The sequence below is a fragment of the Leopardus geoffroyi genome, chromosome A3 (assembly GCF_018350155.1).
Source record: "Leopardus geoffroyi isolate Oge1 chromosome A3, O.geoffroyi_Oge1_pat1.0, whole genome shotgun sequence".
In the NCBI taxonomy this organism is placed as follows: Eukaryota; Metazoa; Chordata; class Mammalia; order Carnivora; family Felidae; genus Leopardus; species Leopardus geoffroyi.
In genome coordinates, this window is record NC_059336.1 from 55,302,338 (window position 1) to 55,319,622 (window position 17,285).

A 17,285-nucleotide genomic window follows, 5' to 3' on the forward strand; every position below is an offset into this window, starting at 1 on the left:
AGGAGCGACATCTATAGTATCATCCCCCGGGAAAATCCCTAAGCCAATGGTGGTGTTGACTCACGGGGACCAAACTGCTGTGTTGCTCTGAAATGAAGATTTGTCAAAGCTATTGTTGTAAAACATTTCTCTTATCGCCCCTACCCTCACATTTCTGATGTTCCTCTCCTATCACGTCAGGAAACCTCCTCCTGTCATGGGCCACCACTTACACTGAAGTTCACCATCCCCCTGTGGAAAGGACCTCTTTACTGGGTCGCTGGGGAACCATTCTTTTTTTCCTTTGGGCTTAAAGGTATATTAATGTTGCTGTCATGGCACAGGGGAGCAAGTCACATCCTGATACCTGGCTCTAGGGTCATCACAGAAGGACAGGAGATTGTACGTGCTGTAAAGATGGCAGGGGTGGAGTGTAGGAGTGCTGACAACATTGACTCCATCTTGGGCCTTCCATCTTGTTCATGCCCCATGATGACCCCCCTCAGGGCCACATGTTCCAGGCCCCATGGAGGTTAATGTACACCCTGACTGGAACGTGGGAGGGCTTGTTCTGGTCTGCCCTAAAGTGGTGCGCAGAGGGCATGTATTACTGGAGATGGCTGGTGTGCTGAAAGTCCCACTTTGGGTAACTAGTGGAGATCCTCTGGTGCATAGATGGTGCCGCTTTAGAAAACTGCCCTGTGACCTCACCACCATGCCCCACACTCCAGAAAAGCTGGGGATTCAGGTTGGTCTGGGCAGAGACGAGGGATGGAGAACGGCCACGTACCTCTTGGATCCTCCTGCCTGCCCGATCTCCACGTCAGTAAGAACCTGGAACGAAACTCTCCGTAAACGGTACGCACAGTGTCTTGCGTCAGTTTTCAGTCTCAAAGTGCCTTCTCTGTGTGGAGGATACTTTACTGACCCTCTTCCACTTTCTATCACCGTCTGTTTCAGGAGCCTGGGGATTGGCTCTAGAAATGCTTCCTTGAAGGTCACCTGTAGGGGCTATCTTCCAATTATCTCAGAAGTGATGAGCTGGGTCTTTTCTGGCATAGCTTGCATGAATCCAGAAGGACTTTTTTTTTTTTTTTTTTTTTTTTATTGCCGTGTAGGTGGTCAGCAGTACTCTCGAAGGTCCTTCCCGGTGAGGTGACAGTGCATGTTTCCTTCTAAAGACCTTGAGATCTCTTGGTCTTCTGGTCAAGAGCGATGGTGAGGCTTGTCTGTCAGTGGAGGCCATGCCTCTTTACCTGCTGGTGATGCACCTCAAGGATGCTAGTTAGTTCTTATATATAGCTCGTCATAGCACACGTGGTTCCCTTAATTCCCACAGTGTCCACTGAATCCAGGAATGGAAGTGTTTTTGTTTTTAGAGAGAGATAGGGTACAAGTGAGTGAGGGGCAGAGAGAGAGAGAGAGAGAGAGAGAGAGAGAGAGAGGGAAACGGGGCTCACCCAAGGCAGGGCACAAGTGCATCTGATGTGAGGCTCGAGTTCACGAACCATGAGATCGTGACCTGAACTGATTGAAGTCAGATGCTTAACTGACTGAGCCACCCAGGTGCTCCAGGAATGGAAGTTTGTGTTTATCTATTTATGTACTTATAATTAAAAAAAAAAATGTGTATTTTTCAGAGAGACAGCGTGCGAGTGCGGGCAGGCAGAGAGAGGGAGACACAGAATCTGAAGCAGGCTCCAGGCTCTGAGCTGTCAGCATGGAGCCTGAGGCTCTGGGCTTAAACCCACAAACCATAAGATCGTGACCTGAGCTGAAGTCAGATGCTTAAACGACTGAGCCACCCAGGCACCCCAGGAATGGAGGTTTTTAATTGAAATCATTTTCTTTTTATTTATTTTTTTCTTTTAACGTTTTTATTTATTTTTGAGACAGAGAGAGACAGAGCATGAAGGGGGTTGGAGCAGAGAGAGAAGGAGACACAGAATCGGAAGCAGGCTCCAGGCTCTGAGCCATCAGCCCAGAGCCCGACACGGGGCTCGAACTCACGGACCGCGAGATCGTGACCTGGCTGAAGTCGGACGCTTAACCGACTGCGCCACCCAGGCACCCCAGGAATGGAGGTTTTTAAATGTCAGGAGGCATTGGATGTCCAAGCACTCTTTCAGAAGCGATCAATCCATCTCTCCTATTTGGAGTATTCTGGATCTTTACAAGGGCCAGGGGCAGCATCTGGCCATTTAAGTTCAGTTTCTTGACTGGTCTTTTCTAGAGTCCTTTTTATGTCTCAATTTTTTTTTTTTTTTTTAATTTTTTTTTTCAACGTTTATTTTTATTTTTGGGACAGAGAGAGACAGAGCATGAACGGGGGAGGGGCAGAGAGAGAGGGAGACACAGAATCGGAAACAGGCTCCAGGCTCTGAGCCATCAGCCCAGAGCCCGACGCGGGGCTCGAACTCACGGACCGCGAGATCGTGACCTGGCTGAAGTCGGACGCTTAACCGACTGCGCCACCCAGGCGCCCCTTATGTCTCAATTTTTATGTTCCACTTGCCCTGATGATCGAGGACGGTGTGGAGTCCGAAACTGTAACGAGTATCTCCGAGTCTCTCCAAGCAGGTGGTTTATCTCTGCTGTAAAAGGAATTCCTTGGTCTGACTCGATCCATAAAGGAATGACGAAACACGGCTTAATCTGTTATTAGTTTCCTTACACTACTGCGGCAACAGCATATCACGTCAGCTAGCATTCAGTCTGTCCACCAAAGGTACAAAAACCAAAGAGCGAGAATAGCCCATGCCTGGGGGCAAATCTATACAACGCATTTGGAACACTCCCAAGGGCGGTGCAGCCCTGGGAGGACTTCCCAGGGAATGTCAATTTCTTCTAGAAATTTGGTGAGGCTGACAAGTGGGCACCGGGAAATAATCTGGGCAGCAATTTTGTGGAGGCTGGGGCGGAACCAATTGTCTTTTAGTTCCTTACCTACACCCCACCTGCACATGGGTCCCATTCGATGGGAGAGAAATACAAGCCAACAAGTTCAAAAGAAAGGGGCTACAAAAGTCCATTTGGCCCAATGGGGAATCCATCTGGTAACTTGTTTGCTTTGGCAGCTTTTAGGATCCATTTGTCTTTTTCGGATTGGGGTGGGGAGGAGACATCAGTCGAGGAGAAAGGCGGGCTTAAAAGCTGGCCGGAGAGGGGCGCCTGGGTGGCGCAGTCGATTAAGTGTCCGACTTCAGCCAGGTCACGATCTCGCGGTCCGTGAGTTCGAGCCCCGCGTCGGGCTCTGGGCTGATGGCTCAGAGCCTGGGGCCTGTTTCCGATTCTGTGTCTCCCTCTCTCTCTGCCCCTCCCCCGTTCATGCTCTGTCTCTCTCTGTCCCAAAAATAAATAAACGTTGAAAAGCTGGGCGGAGATAGGAAGGGACTTTTCTTGGGCTGCACACTCAGCAGCTCCGTCCGCCCTATTCCTTTCTAAAGATACAACATCCATTTCCTTAGTGTGGGTTGAATACTGAACAATGGGGATTTTAGAAGGAGGGGAATAGCTTGTAACGAGGCAGCAATCATACGCACATTAGCAGCAAGAGGACTGCAGAGGTTAAGAATCCGAGGGATTTCCAAATTGCGCCAACAGCATGGCAGACCCCCAAAGCCTATCTGGAGTCCGTGTGAAAACTGGCAGTTTTCCCTTCCACCGACGTACAAGCTGTGTTGAGAGCTAGCAGTTCAACTGCTTGGGTTGATTTTATAGCAGGTAAGGAAGGAGTATGCTGCCAGTGTTTCACGTGGGGACACTATGGCATAGCCGTTTTTTACATTTCCCTGGAAATTTCATTTCTGGAAGCCATGACAAACTAGAGGTAAATCTGGGCTGCCTCTGGGCGGGGGGGGGGGGGGGGGGGGGGGGAAGCGGGTCTAGGAGGTCCCCCGGTGGCTTTGAGACCATTTCTATAGTTGCAAGGCAAGCATCATGGTGGGGGGTGCAGGGGGTGCAGTGAGCATGGTCGCTGGATTGAGAGCATCACAACAACTTAAGATGGTAGAAAGTCAGTCACAAGGACTTGGTCATAGGTGGTCTGTCGCTGTGTGGAGAGATGCTGGGTCTTACGAACTTGTCAGAGGGCAGACCCCTCACGGGGAACGTGGGCGAATGGGCGAGCCTAATGAAAGGCTTTGTCAATCAAGGAGGCAATGGTGGCTATAGTGGGCAACCGGGGGAGCCATGCCTGATGCCACAGGGCCTGGCAGACATGAGCAGTAGGCCACAGGATGAGTCTGAGAGGCAGAGGCTGTCCTGGGACCCTGTTATTTTCATGGCAGTACAGATAAGAAGGTTCGTCCGAATTAGGTAAGTGGAGAGCTAGGGGTGTGGACGATGTTTATTTTAAGGCTTCAGAGGAGGTTAATGGCTTCAAAGGCTGGTCAGCAAACTGGCTCTGGGGTGTTCTCTGGGAGGAGGACATACAGAGATTTAGCAAGGGCTGCAAAACTAAGAATCTATTGGTAGCAGTAGCTGGTTGCCCGTAGAAATTTATGTAACGGTTTTGGTTTTGGGGAGAGAGACAACATTGACTCAAGGCATTTTAGGGTGAGCTTTTTTTGTTTTTAACATTCATTTATTTTTGAGACAGAGAGAAACAGAGCATGAACAGGGGAGGGACAGAGAGAGAGGGAGACACAGAATCTGAAACAGGCTCCGGGCTCTGAGCTGTCAGCACAGAGCCCGATGCGGGGCTCGAACTAGGGTGAGCTTTTGAACACCCCGAGGACATCTCATGTCCTAAGTAGGTAACAGTTGCTTGGACCCACTGAAGTTTAGATGGGGAGGCCTGATGGCCTCGTTCAGCTGGTGCCTTTAGAACGATGAGGGGGTCTGTAAGAGCAGTTGGTCTCGTGTCTTTACAGCATAACAGATCATCAACAAACTGAACAAGAGGGGGGCCTTGTGTGAAGGCTACAGAATCCCAGTCAGCTTTAAGGACTTGGGAAAATATTGAGGGAGACCCATAATATCTTTGAGGTATGCGAGTTCACGTTAACTGCTTCCCTAAAGAAATCTTGAGTCAGGGCACAGTAGTATTAAAGAGAAAGCCAAGCAGAGGTCAGTCACTGTGAACCAGATGGCATTCCTGGGAATTGAGGTAAGAGCAGTGGCCGGATCAGGGACACAGGGTAAGGAGGGGGTGCAGGACTTTATGGCTCTTAGGTGTTCCAGAGGTCGATAGATTTGGTTCCTGTCCGAGTCAAATTTACCTTCTTTCTTTACTGGCAAAATTGGAGTGTTACAGGGTGAGACAGTAAAGACCAGTGCAATCTCCTCCCAATGAATTTCCTACAGGCTCAACCCCTCTCTCTGTGTATCTGGGGATAGGGTGCTCCTGGATGGAAAACGGCTTACTTTCCAAGAAACGCACCTGGCTCGGCACTCAGTGACAAGCCAGCCTCACCTGCATGTGTGGCCCAGAGACAAACCGGGCATCTTTTCAAGACCCCTCCTCTCCAGAGGAATCTAAATCAAGATGAGTTACCGTGTGGTCTGAGGGCAGGGAAATGAGCACCTGTCTCGTTATGCTTAACAGTGGCGTTGTACTTCCGTAACAACTCTGTACCAGAAAGGTTTGCCAATGAGCAGCCGGACCCCAGCAAGTCATGCTGGTCGAGGTGGTTGAGACAGGGGCCATGGAATGGGTGCCCGGAGTCTCTGGTAGCTTGAACAGAATCAGGTGACAGGCAGAGATGAATCCTCGGAGGGGCTGGTAGGGCAAATCACACCAAGGTCAATTTAAATATCCAGTCCCTCGGCTCAGGTCATGATCTCACGGTCCGTGAGTTCGAGCCCCGCGTCGGGCTCTGTGCTGACAGCTCAGAGCCTGGAGCCTGTTTCAGATTCTGTGTCTCCCTCTCTCTCTGCCCCTCCCCTGTTCATGCTCTGTCTCTCTCTGTCTCAAAAAAAAAAAAAAAAAAACGTTAAACATCCAGTCCCGTAAGACGCCTGGGTGCCCCCATTAAGCATCTGACTCTTTTGATTTGGGCTCAGGTCACGATCCCATGTTCGTGAGATCGAGCCTTGCATTGGGCTCTGTGCTGAGTGTGGAGCTTGCTTGGGATTCTCTCTCCCTCTTCCTCCACCCGTCTCCCCAGCTTACATACACATTCTCTCTCTCTCCCTCTCTCTCGTGTGCAAGCTCTCCCTCTCTCTCTCAAATTAAAAAACAAAAATACAATTCCAGGTCCTCTATTTTCAATTTAACAGTGGGCTTGGGTGTGACTGAGGATCGGCTGACCCTATGAGTTGATGGCGAATTGTCCCACAGGAGAAAAACTGACCTTCTGGGGACACCGAGGTCCCAGAGGATTGTTTCTTTGACTTTTCTCTTAAGGGTAGGACAATTATTGTTCCAATAGTATTTGTTATACTATCTGCGAATGTCTAGGGGCAGATAGGGAGGGTCACAGTGGCCTTTGAGTAGCTTTGAAAGTTACAATTCTGTCGCTCTAAAGATTCAAACTGCAGAGAAAGAATAGTTGATTTTAACTTTTTTTTTTTTCCTGCCAGCTATTTTCAAAGAATTTAGTAGCTGCTTCTATTGTGACATTTATAGGCTGGCTGGCCCATCCAACTACATTATTTTGAACTTGCCTCTTTATATCAGGGAGAAAGTTTCCTACTAAAGTGGAAATTAAAAGGTTTTTACATTCTGGAGTTTCTGGGTTCAGTGCAGTTACACGTTTGAAGAGTTCGTATAAAGCATTCAGCCAAGGCCTCTGGATGTTCTCCTTCCCTCTGAGCTCACAATTCAACCTTAGACCAATTCACTTGAGGGAGAAAAGCCTCTAATATTGTTCCTATCAAGCCTTGAATATCAGCCTCCAGCTGAGCCACATCCTGGTCATTTGCAGAAGGGCCTTGGAGAATTCCTGGCCATCTGTTTCCTCCGCGAGGGGGTTTTTCCAGGGGGCTGTCTGGCCTGCCTAATAACCCCGGTATAATCACGGGAGGAAAGAACACTCTTAAGCAGGCAATCAAGGTCTCCGGGAGTAGGGTTGTGAATGGCCACTAATCTTCCTAATTCCTCTCTAAATTTGGTAGGATCTTCTGAAAGTGGAGGTAAAAGGCTTTATAATTTCAAAGGTTTGCCGCTGTCCAGGGGATGTGAATTCTTTGTGGTGGCTGTACCAGGATGCATCCATAAAGGACATTGATAGGAAGGCCTGAGGCTGGTAGGGTCTGCCTACAGAGCCCTGGAAAGTAGGAGGAGCTGTAAGGGACAGTAAGCGAGCCTCATCACCTGCCCCAGGTGCTTCTGCTATATATATTCCCTTTTTGACGTTCAGCATTTCCACAGATAACCTGTATACCCTGGGCCGGGAAGTCAGGCCAGAGTGCCCTCAGTAAACCTTGTAGGGAAAGAGAAGTTAAAACAGGTAGCTGGGTGTTTAAGGGATTTTTCTAGGGAAGGTGGGAGAGTTTGGGAAGCTAAGGGAACTTCCTGGGGAGCTGGGGCTGGCTTCTGCGAAGGGGGATTTTGACCCAGTGCCTGGAGATCCAAAAGATCTTCTGGAGGGTAGGGGACAGGGAGATGGGGAGTAAATCGGTGCACCAGAAGTTGGGGACAGGGGATTTGTGTTAGATGTGGATTTTAATCTTTGTTCCCAGTCTAATTTCTGTTCTTTTGTCTTGTTAAGGGAGCCCCTAATGTTAGGCATTGTATTCCCTGGTGTCCTGTTCTCAATCCGATCTTCCCAGAGATACCAGAAAGATAGCTCCGTAGGAGGAGAGCTCATTACATTTGCTTTTGTTTTTTCATTTTTAAATTTTTTAATTTTTTTAATGTTTATTTTCCACAGAGAGAGACAGAGAGCATGAGTGGGGGAGGAACAGAGAGAGAAAGACACAGAATCTGAAGCAGGCTCCAGGCTCTGAGCTGTCAGCACAGAGCCTGACACGGGGCTGAAACCCATGAGCTGTGAGATCATGACCTGAGTCAAAGTTGGATGCTTAACTGACTAAGCCACCCAGGTGTCCCACATTTGTTTTTAAATATAGAAAATTTTCCCATTCAAAACATCCCTCATCTGGCCATTGACGAGTGGGGTCTCCGTTAGTATATTTATTCCAAATGTGGCTCAATCCAATAAGCCTTTTTAATGGAAAGACCTGGAGGTAACTTCCGAGGCTTAGAATAAATCAGTAAGTCTTAGTCATGGATGCAAGTGGCATCTCCAAAACAGTGCCCCCACAATCCAAAGTCTCCCGGAGTTACCCTATGAAAGCACAGACCTTTGTTGTCACAGGCGAACAGTGTAGTGAAAACGGTGTCTCTGGTCTGTCATGGGAACATGAGACGCCTGCAGTCACAGACCCGCTAATCTGTGACATGGGGCAGGTGCCCCAGGAACGGGGCTTATGGGGCTTTTCTAACATTATTTCAAAATAATGAAAGTTGGGGTGACAAAGGCCCCCTATAGGCTGGGACCCCTAATAACAAACTCCCCTGAGAGCCGGCATGGAAGGACAAAGAGACCACTGCCTGTGACCTCGTGTCTCGGATCCCCAGTCTCTTGGACTGGCCACCAGATGCACGGTGGTACATGTACCTTCTAGATGGTGGATGCCAGCAGGAATACTCTCACTGGTCACAAAGCCAGGCTCTCAGGACACAGAACAAGACAGAGGAAGACCTCATTCACTTTTTACGTAGGGGACCCACAGCAAAGTCGGTCGAAAGAGATGCTGGTCTGGCGAGAACCGTGAACTTATCGGTGTCAGGCCGCTGGAACAGCCGGCCGATGGGGCCCATGTCTGTGTTCCACCGTGGGGGTTTCTTCCCTGTGACAAACAACACAAAAGACAGACAAAAGAAAGCAGTGAGCATCTGTGGGAGGAACAGAATCAACAGAGGGCAAAAGTACCCCTGACAAATCTTTACCAGAGTCGCTGTACCCAAGGAACTAGTGCACACAGATGTTTTCTCCTAAGGAAAGGGCTCTCACCGTCAGACTCCGTGCTCCGTCTTGCTTTTAGGGGACCCTGCGGGCAGAGCTCTGGGAGGCTGGGGGTAGCAAATAATTGAAGAAGTAACGAGGTTTGTTTGCACAGCCTTGGTGGCCCTGAATGCCCTATTTTGGGGACAAGGATGCCTTCTACCCTCCAGGTGCAGGGAGGGTAGACTTCACATGGGGAGCATTTTCTGCTTTCAGGGGACAAAGGAGGGTCAGGGTGTCCTTCTTAAGTAACTTTAATTCCAAATAATCAATATGCCAAAGTGGCGGCCTGTCCTGAACCCCCATCACACACATTCACCAAGAACGTGCCCACATCAGATACTCTGCTGGGTATTTTGCCCATGTTTGTTGAGTGTCCATAGAATCCCGGAAAGCACAGACAGTGACTCCGTTTGTCCGACGAGAAAGCTGAGGCTTGGTGAAGGCAGAGTCATGGTTTCCCAAGCACCCAATACGGGCCAGGCCCTCCGGGCTCAGAGCCCGTGAGCCCAGAGTGTGGAGGCCCCATGGCTGTCACCTCCGGTGACTGTCCTGGTTGTGCCCTCTGCTCTGACTCATTCCCTCACAGTCAACTGTTTGCCGCAGTTGCAGCAATCGCCTGCCTTCTAATTGTTTTCTCTAGTTGAGACTCTGGGGACATAGCTCTGACTTGATCATTTTTTTCATAACCCTGGAAAGTAGGAGGAGCTGTAGGGGACAGTAAGTGAGCCTCATTGCCTGCCCCAGGTGCTTCTGGCCTTTGGGCCAGACCCAAAGGAGTTCTCAGTGAATGTGGGTGGGGCCACAGAAGAGTCCAGACTGCACAAGGCAGACAGGCAGATCGCTACCTTTGAAACTACCTGACCGTTTTTATGAGGAATCAGTGATGAAGTCCTTGAACTCTTCCTGTCCCTTCTGTGAGCCAGGCCGTGGGGCACGAAGATGAGCTGAACATTCTTTCTGCCGTTGCTGAGTTTACAGTCTGGTGGGAAGAAAATACATGGACAGGCACTACCGGCTGAGCACTGTGACTGTTGCATGGGACCAGTGCTGTGAGAGCAGAGGAGATCGAGGGGGGATGGTGAGGCCAGGCCTCAGCACCTCAGATGGCTGTTGGAGGGTGTTGGAAGAAATAAGCCCAGAAAGGTGGGTAGAGGCCATATTCTTTAATGGTCAGGGGCTCCCAGCAACTGTGTGGCAGAGAGAGCATTCAAACAGCCTCCTACAGACCTTCACTGGCTGTTTCTGTTTTAAGATGGCCCAGGGGTGACCCTGGGATGCACGGTTCTTTTGTCTGTGGGACCACTGCCTTCTGGGAATAGGACCTGCTGTCTTCTAGTTGTTGTCCCATCTCCTGCTCCAACCACGGCCTTCCATGGGAGCTGCCACAGTTCCAACACGAGCCCCGCTCCCTGCAGCCACCTGGAGGTGGGCTCATGAGTGGTTTCTTGGCATTGCCGGAAGCGCCTTGAGAAGCAGGAGATACGAGAGCCAGCAGGAGTGTTTCTCGCCTGCGGGAGTAGCAGTTGTGCGAGAAGGGAAGGAAACAGAGGGCGCAGTGAGAGTTCTGGAAGCATGGCGTCCTACAAGCCTGAGGCGCTACTCCCTTCCTGCAAGATGGCGGCACACCTCTTCCTGCAAATAGGCCGGATATCCTGAGAGCTTCCTGGAAAATCCCCTTTGCGGTGTAAAGATAGTCCAAGTTTGGGGCTTTTGCTGCCCACAGCCAGGAGAGTCCTAATAGCACCTAATCCTAAGCAAACACCACTACCGACTGACCCGATACTCAGTTTCCTTAACTCTATCCATTGAACACCCCTGTGAAAACCTCCTTTCCTTCTGCCACTTTCTCCCCTCACTTCAGAGAAGCAATGCTTGAAAATTATAAAAGAGAAATTCACCTTAATGCTGGGGGACACTGTGAGGGAACAGTTTCCTCCAGAAGCCGTGGTGGCCTCAGTGTGGAGGGCTTCCAGGAAGGTTACATACAATTGTGAAGAGCTGGGTAGGAATCTTTTCATTCCTGACCTTGAGGTAAAGGCCTTACACTGTGAGGCTGGCTCCCCTGGAGAGGTTTCAATCTTTTTTAGGATGAGTGCAACCAGGTGCTGAGAAAAGGCAAAAGGAATAAATTTGGACTTCTCACGAACAGTTTTCCGAGAAGATCCCGAAGTGCTTCTAACTTTTGTTAAAGCTGAAGCAAGGGTGAATTAATGAAAAGTAACAGGGGGGCACCTGGGTGGCTCAGTTGGTTAAGCTCCAGACTTCAGCTCAGGCCATGATCTCGAAGTCCGTGAGTTTGAGCCCTGCGTTGGGCTCTGTGCTGACAGCTCAGAGCCTGGAGCCTGCTTCAGATTCTGTGTCTCCCTCTCTCTCTCTCTGCCCCTCCTCTGCTCACATTCTGTCTCTCTCTCTCAAAAATAAATAAACATTAAAAAAAAAAAAAAGGAATTTACCACCCTAGGAAAGGGTGGTAAATTGAATAACAAAAAGCACTAACATAGAGAAGTTACCGCAATCGTAGAACAGAGAGGTCATAGTATAGCAGTGCCTTTCATGGTTGAAGCCTTGTTGACCATGTAGGTTTTATTATGATTCGGGTATGGTGAGGCCGACAGATCAGGAGGTGACTGCCATGGGAAAGTCTTTTGTCACAGTTCCCGAGAGGAAGGGGCATGCAGTGCCACACTGGGCCATGCAGGGCAGCACCAGGAGCCGCTGGGACACGTGGCCTTGAGGTGATTAGGGCAGGAGGAGGGTGTCCTCAAGAGTGACAGCCAAAACAGGTGGTGGCTGGAGGTGTGGAGGCTGGACCGGTTGGTTTGCATATGAAAGGTTCGCTGGCAGGCAGGTCTGGCCCCAGGATGTGAACGCATCAGAAACACATGGTTAATACAGGCCTCTGCTCCATAATCATTTATGACTTACACGAGGAAACTTGAAGTGTCTTCTAATCCTAGTGAAATACTTGATCTGTGGTTCCTTTCATATATATCATATATATATATATATATATATATATATATATATATATATATATCATATATATATATCATATGTGATATATATATATGATACTAATTTCATTGATTTAGTTTTTGTTTTGTTTTCTTTGAGAGACAGAGAGTAAGAATGGGAGGGGGGAGACACAGAATCCAAAGCAGGCTCCAGTCTCTGAGCCATAAGCACAGAGCCTGATGCGGGGCTCAAACTCATGGACTGTGAGGTCATGACCTCAGCCGAAGTCTGATGCCTAACCGACTGAGCCATTTGGTGCCCATATTGATGCTTTAGTTTAAGAAGCTAATGGTTTATGATTGACAGATGAGTAATACTATGATAGCACTTGAATTCTTCTTTGAAAATCCTTTGCACACTTTGCACCTCAGTAATGATTTGTATTCTACTTCCTGTAAAATGACAGTAAAAATTCTTTGCTAAGACTTTGTGCACAGTAGTGATGTTCAGTAGCTTTTATAGGTCAGTGTTCAAAAATTATTTCCGGTTTTTAGTTATGCGTTGATTGTTTTAGCCAAAGGCTTGGAATAGGAGAAAGTTCCGTTGTTTTTCACCACACAGTTGTTCACCAAAGGGGCAATAATTTCTGAGGCGATGATTTTTATTTTTATAGTTCAGTGCCTGTTAATTCTGGGGACTGTGTTACAGCCTATTAAAGGCACTTGACTTCAGTGTTTGCAAAACACAACCTATTGATCCTTCCTCGTAAACGCCTCCAAGTACCTCGCTGGGTGCCCTCTACCGTGGCCCTGGAGGCTTTCCCAGGCTGAACACACCCGATGTCTGTGTGTCCCTGGATCCAGTCTGGCCTGGACACTTGCTTGTTCTGCAACATCAAATCGCTCCGCCATTTGTGCCATTGCGTTTCAGTCTGTTCTGGGTAGCCCGTGAACTTCGTGCCACACGAGGAGGAAAACACCTACCGAATGACGTGGTCCTTCATTTTCAAGGAAACCACCTGCTGACATCACCACTTCTTCCAAGCTCGTGGGTTACCATGCACTTTTGTTTAGCCGAACGACAGAGGCGAAAGAGGGATCTTTTGATGAGAGTCACAGCCAACGTTTATAGAACACTTCCTGTGGTTTCAGGACTCCTCGTGATCCTTGGACGTGTGCCACTGTTCTCCCCACTTCGCGAATGAGCAATCGAGGGGTAAGGAGGTCAGCTTGCTCGAGGTCACAGTCACGAACTCCAGAGACTGTTCTGAAACCTCCACGGACCGCCTCAGGGTGGCCCTGCAGTTACTTTTATGATGTAACAGTGCAGAATGAGAATCCAATGGAATCCAGATGAGAATCCAATGGAATACCTGTGGAAGGTGTATTAAGTGGACACCCATGGACCCATCTCCCCAACCCTCTGCCCCCACCGGGTGCAGCGCCTCTCCCCAGTGTCCTACAACACCTGCTCTGCCTCACCCACCGCATTCGGGCCTGCCCCCAAAGGCCAGGCTTGTTTTCCTTATGCAAAACAAAACAAAAACCTTCTGCCAGTGGTCCTTACCATTACAGGGAGGGACCCCTTTGGGCATCTTGTGAGAGCGATGGACTGGACCTACGCCCAGGAAAAATGACAGAGCCACAAGACCTTGGAAAGGTCTGGAAGGTTTCACCTGTGCCCTGAAGTGTGGGGAGCAAAAGACAGAACTACTTAGCAGTTCTACTGAGATAACCAATTACAATGAGGGGTGGAGGCTGGGCCATCGTGGGCAAACTGGCGGGGGTCTCACCTTCCTCAGGCTCCGTCCCTGGACTGCTGTCGTCGTCCACGCCTCGCCTAGAACCTTCTCCCCAGGCATCTGGCCCACCACTGTTGTCCTAGTGATCCCATCTCGATGGCGTGGCTATGACACCCCTCTTTGGATGTGATGCAGGCTCTAGGTAGGGTATAGTACAAATGCGAAGTAATCAATGCTTACCTGTCCATTAGGATCTGCCGGAAGCCCCGCCTCCTCTGTCGAATCTTCTGACTGCACCAAACAACGTGGGCCATGTGAGCACAGGTGGTCAGGGCGGCTCACGCGCTCCATCCTGTCCTGCCTCGGTGGGTTCAGAGCACGCATGCTGGAGCCGATTTTCCAGATTTCAACCTGGCTTGGCTGCTTCCTCACTGTGTGACTTTGGGGAAGTTACTTAACCTCCCTGGGCGATGATTTTTCTGTGTCTATCTAACAGGGTTCCTGCAGGGATTAAATTTGCCAAGTATTTAGAACAGTATCTGGCACCGAGTAGGAACTACAGAAGCCATTAGCTCTTGCTGTTATCTCGAGGCCATAATCTTGTCAAATGCCTACTTTAAGAAACTGGCTCTTATCAGCCCTTCCCAACGCTGTCCACACACGCAGTGGGTGGGGTGTTCCGGACACACTCCCCAAGTTTCCGAACGAGGTGGCTGAGAAGGTCACGAACCAGAGGCTGGAAAGCCAAGTGCCTGCTGCTCCTGCCCTAACCACTTGTTTGCGAAAGAGCCCGCCTCCAGCTGAGCAAAGAAACAAGGGCTTGGAGCCGATTTAATCCTCTTGGTTGGCTGCCCCATCCCCACACTCGGATGGCCCGGTGCCTGGGCTGCAGTTGGAACAGGCTTTCCCACTTTATCTTACTTGATCCGGGTGCTGCCAGGGCAGACCGTGACCCCACCCTGACGTGAGGAAATTGAGACTCGGAGGGCAGGGTGATTCGCCGAGCACACAAACCCGCGTCTCCGCCGGAGCCAGCACTTGCCTGGCCCGGACGGGGAAGACACCAACAGCTTCACCCCCCAGATGTCCTCCTTCCTCCACCGTCACTGGTGCTGCTTCTGGCTCTTCTCCCTACCTCAGGCTTTAAAGCCTAGAGCGGAGTCTCTGCCTTCTTTCTGCTGTGCGTCCCTTCCAGCAGCACTGCAAATGCCCCACCATGTGACGGCCTCCCCAATAGGTCTCCAGCCTGATGCACGCCAGATCCGCAAGATCTGCAAGATCCAAGTTACAGCCTCTCGGTTCCCAAGTGTGTGCCGGGCAGCACCACTCAGGGGTCCCCAAACACCGGAAACTCTGCAAAACCCACGCCGGCCCCTGTCGTGTCACTGTCCCCTCTGCCACCAACTGCCCTTCCCGGGTTTGTGGTTCTCTGAAGTACCAGATGCCCGCTTACTCTCCTGCTTGGTGTCTACAGCCCCTGCTTCCTACAGCAGTCTGTCACCTTTGTCCAGGCCGTCTCTGGAACATTCCACACACCCATCCCCTTTCTAGTCACTCTGCTTGCTCCCTCAGTGTCACTGCAGGCTCCAGAGGGGTCCCCTACTTCGAGTCCCTCTTGCTCCTGCAACAACTGTGATCTGCATGAAGGACAGATTTCAGAGCGTGTTCCCTAGAGCTGCCTTACAGGAAGGTGGCACTTAACACTCATATTCTGTTATAGGATGACCCTTGTACAACGTGGGAGCTCGGGGCGCTGACCGTGATGCAGGAGAAAATCCGTGTGTAACTTCTGACTCCCCCAAAACTTAACTACTAATAGCCTACTGTTGACCGGAAGCCTTCCTGATGACAAATACTTGTTCAAAACATCTTGTGTATATCTATTATACATTCTTATAGTCAAGCTAGAGAAAATGTTATTACGAAAAATCGTAAGATATATTCACAGTACTGTGCTTACTGAAAAGAAATCCACATGTAAGTTGGCCCGTGCAGCTCAAAGGACAACTGTACTATGTGCTATGATCCTACCTAATAGCTAAAATAAGGGAGTCGTGTGGCTAACAGTCTGAAATCCTTGTTCTAATCTCAGCCCTCGTTGCTATTCTCTCAAAGGCTATGAATCCCCCTGGGCGGTGAGCAGGGACATCTCTCCAACATTTCCCGCTGCCGCAGACCTGGCTGGGTTTCCGTGGCAACCTACCCCACCGGCAGCACCCCAGCCCTCAGGTTTCCTTCAGTTCCCCCAACATCCAAACGTCCGTGAACTTGCCTCCTGCCTGTCTCCTGCTGCCGGAGTCTGCACTCCCACGTCGTACCCCACTCCCGTCTCTGCTGGGTTTCCTGTCCTTCAGGGCCCTGGTCAGTGGCTCCATTCCTGGCTTCACTGTGACTGCACCGCTTTCCCATGAGACCTCCTCCAGTTGGTCTCCTCCACTACACCGAGGGACCTGCCAGGAGAGCCTCCGGCCGGCGCATGTGCGGTTGGCCCTGCCCATCCGGCAGGAGGGCGGCAGGTGCTAGCCCCACGCTGGTGGCCCCACAGCCACCTACAAGCCCTGAGCAGACCCGTACCGCACGGCGGGGCCACACGTCACTTCTCTCTTGTCAAGGTGAGAGAAAGCATTGCTCGGACAGGCAGGGGCTGAGCAAAACCTGCCAGGACTTCACAAGAGAAGGACTCCTGCATAGGAAAAAAACAGAACATGTTTCCCGCGATTCCGTGGGAAATGAATAGTGCATTGGGTCTGATGCGGTGACATGCCTCCCACATTTCATGTTACCGTACCCTTCAAGGATCTGAAGTATGTACACGTTTCAGACCTTATCCTAGATTTTTTTAAGCCAAATTTACAAAGAAACCAGTACTAGATAACTCTCTACAGAAAGAAAACTGAACACTGAGGGTCTAATTCTTTAAGTATTGTATTTATTAAAACAACCGTATTAAAATAGATTCAAGGTACCTCTGACACCAATTACCTTTTCCCCCGCCAGAAGCCTACTGCAAAATTGCAATAAAGTTAAGATCCAAGTTTCTCAAAGAACTTTAGGAATCCTATAACCAACTCAAGTTAACATTTAGCTATGACTAAGGAGTCTGTCCAGCTGTTGGCCAAAAACCTAAATGTGATCCTTCAGACCCAACACAGGCACCAAGGCTGTACCGGGGAAGCAGCCCTCCCCGCCGCTGACCTGCAGATGGCTACTGCGCGGCCGCCCCGGGGGCGGGGAGGGGTCACCTGCAGTCAAGGACTCCACACCTGGGCCCCCACCCCTGCTCTTCCGCCTCTGAATTCCCGGCCTCCCCACCTTCTTTCAGAGCCTCTGGATCTCCTGCCTCGGACACCTCTGCTGAGACCTCTGTGGGCTGGGGGAGCACCTCCCTCCCCTGGGTTAGTCTCTTGTTGACACTATAGCAGTGATTACAGACTCTAATTCCATTTGGCTCTCTCTGCAGCTTTACTGAGGTAGAACTGACGAAGTTGTAGTAATATATTTCAGATGTACAGTGCGACGATGTGGTATCCAGTAGTCCCCCCCCTTTTTTTTTTATTTAAAAAAAAATTTTTTTTAACGTTTTATTTATTTTTGAGACAGAGAGAGACAGAGCATGAACAGGGGAGGGTCAGCGAGAGGGAGACACGGAATCT

General features: G+C 50.0%; 1 long non-coding RNA gene across 1 annotated transcript; it reads right to left on the reverse strand.

Moving 5' to 3' along the window:
• Positions 1-8,039: 8,039 nt before the first annotated feature.
• LOC123580611 lies at positions 8,040-11,244 on the reverse strand. The gene is made up of 2 exons (XR_006703384.1): positions 9,782-11,244; positions 8,040-8,778 (listed from the first exon to the last, which is right to left on the reverse strand). It is a non-coding gene; the product is annotated as an uncharacterized LOC123580611 (long non-coding RNA).
• Positions 11,245-17,285: the final 6,041 nt, after the last annotated feature.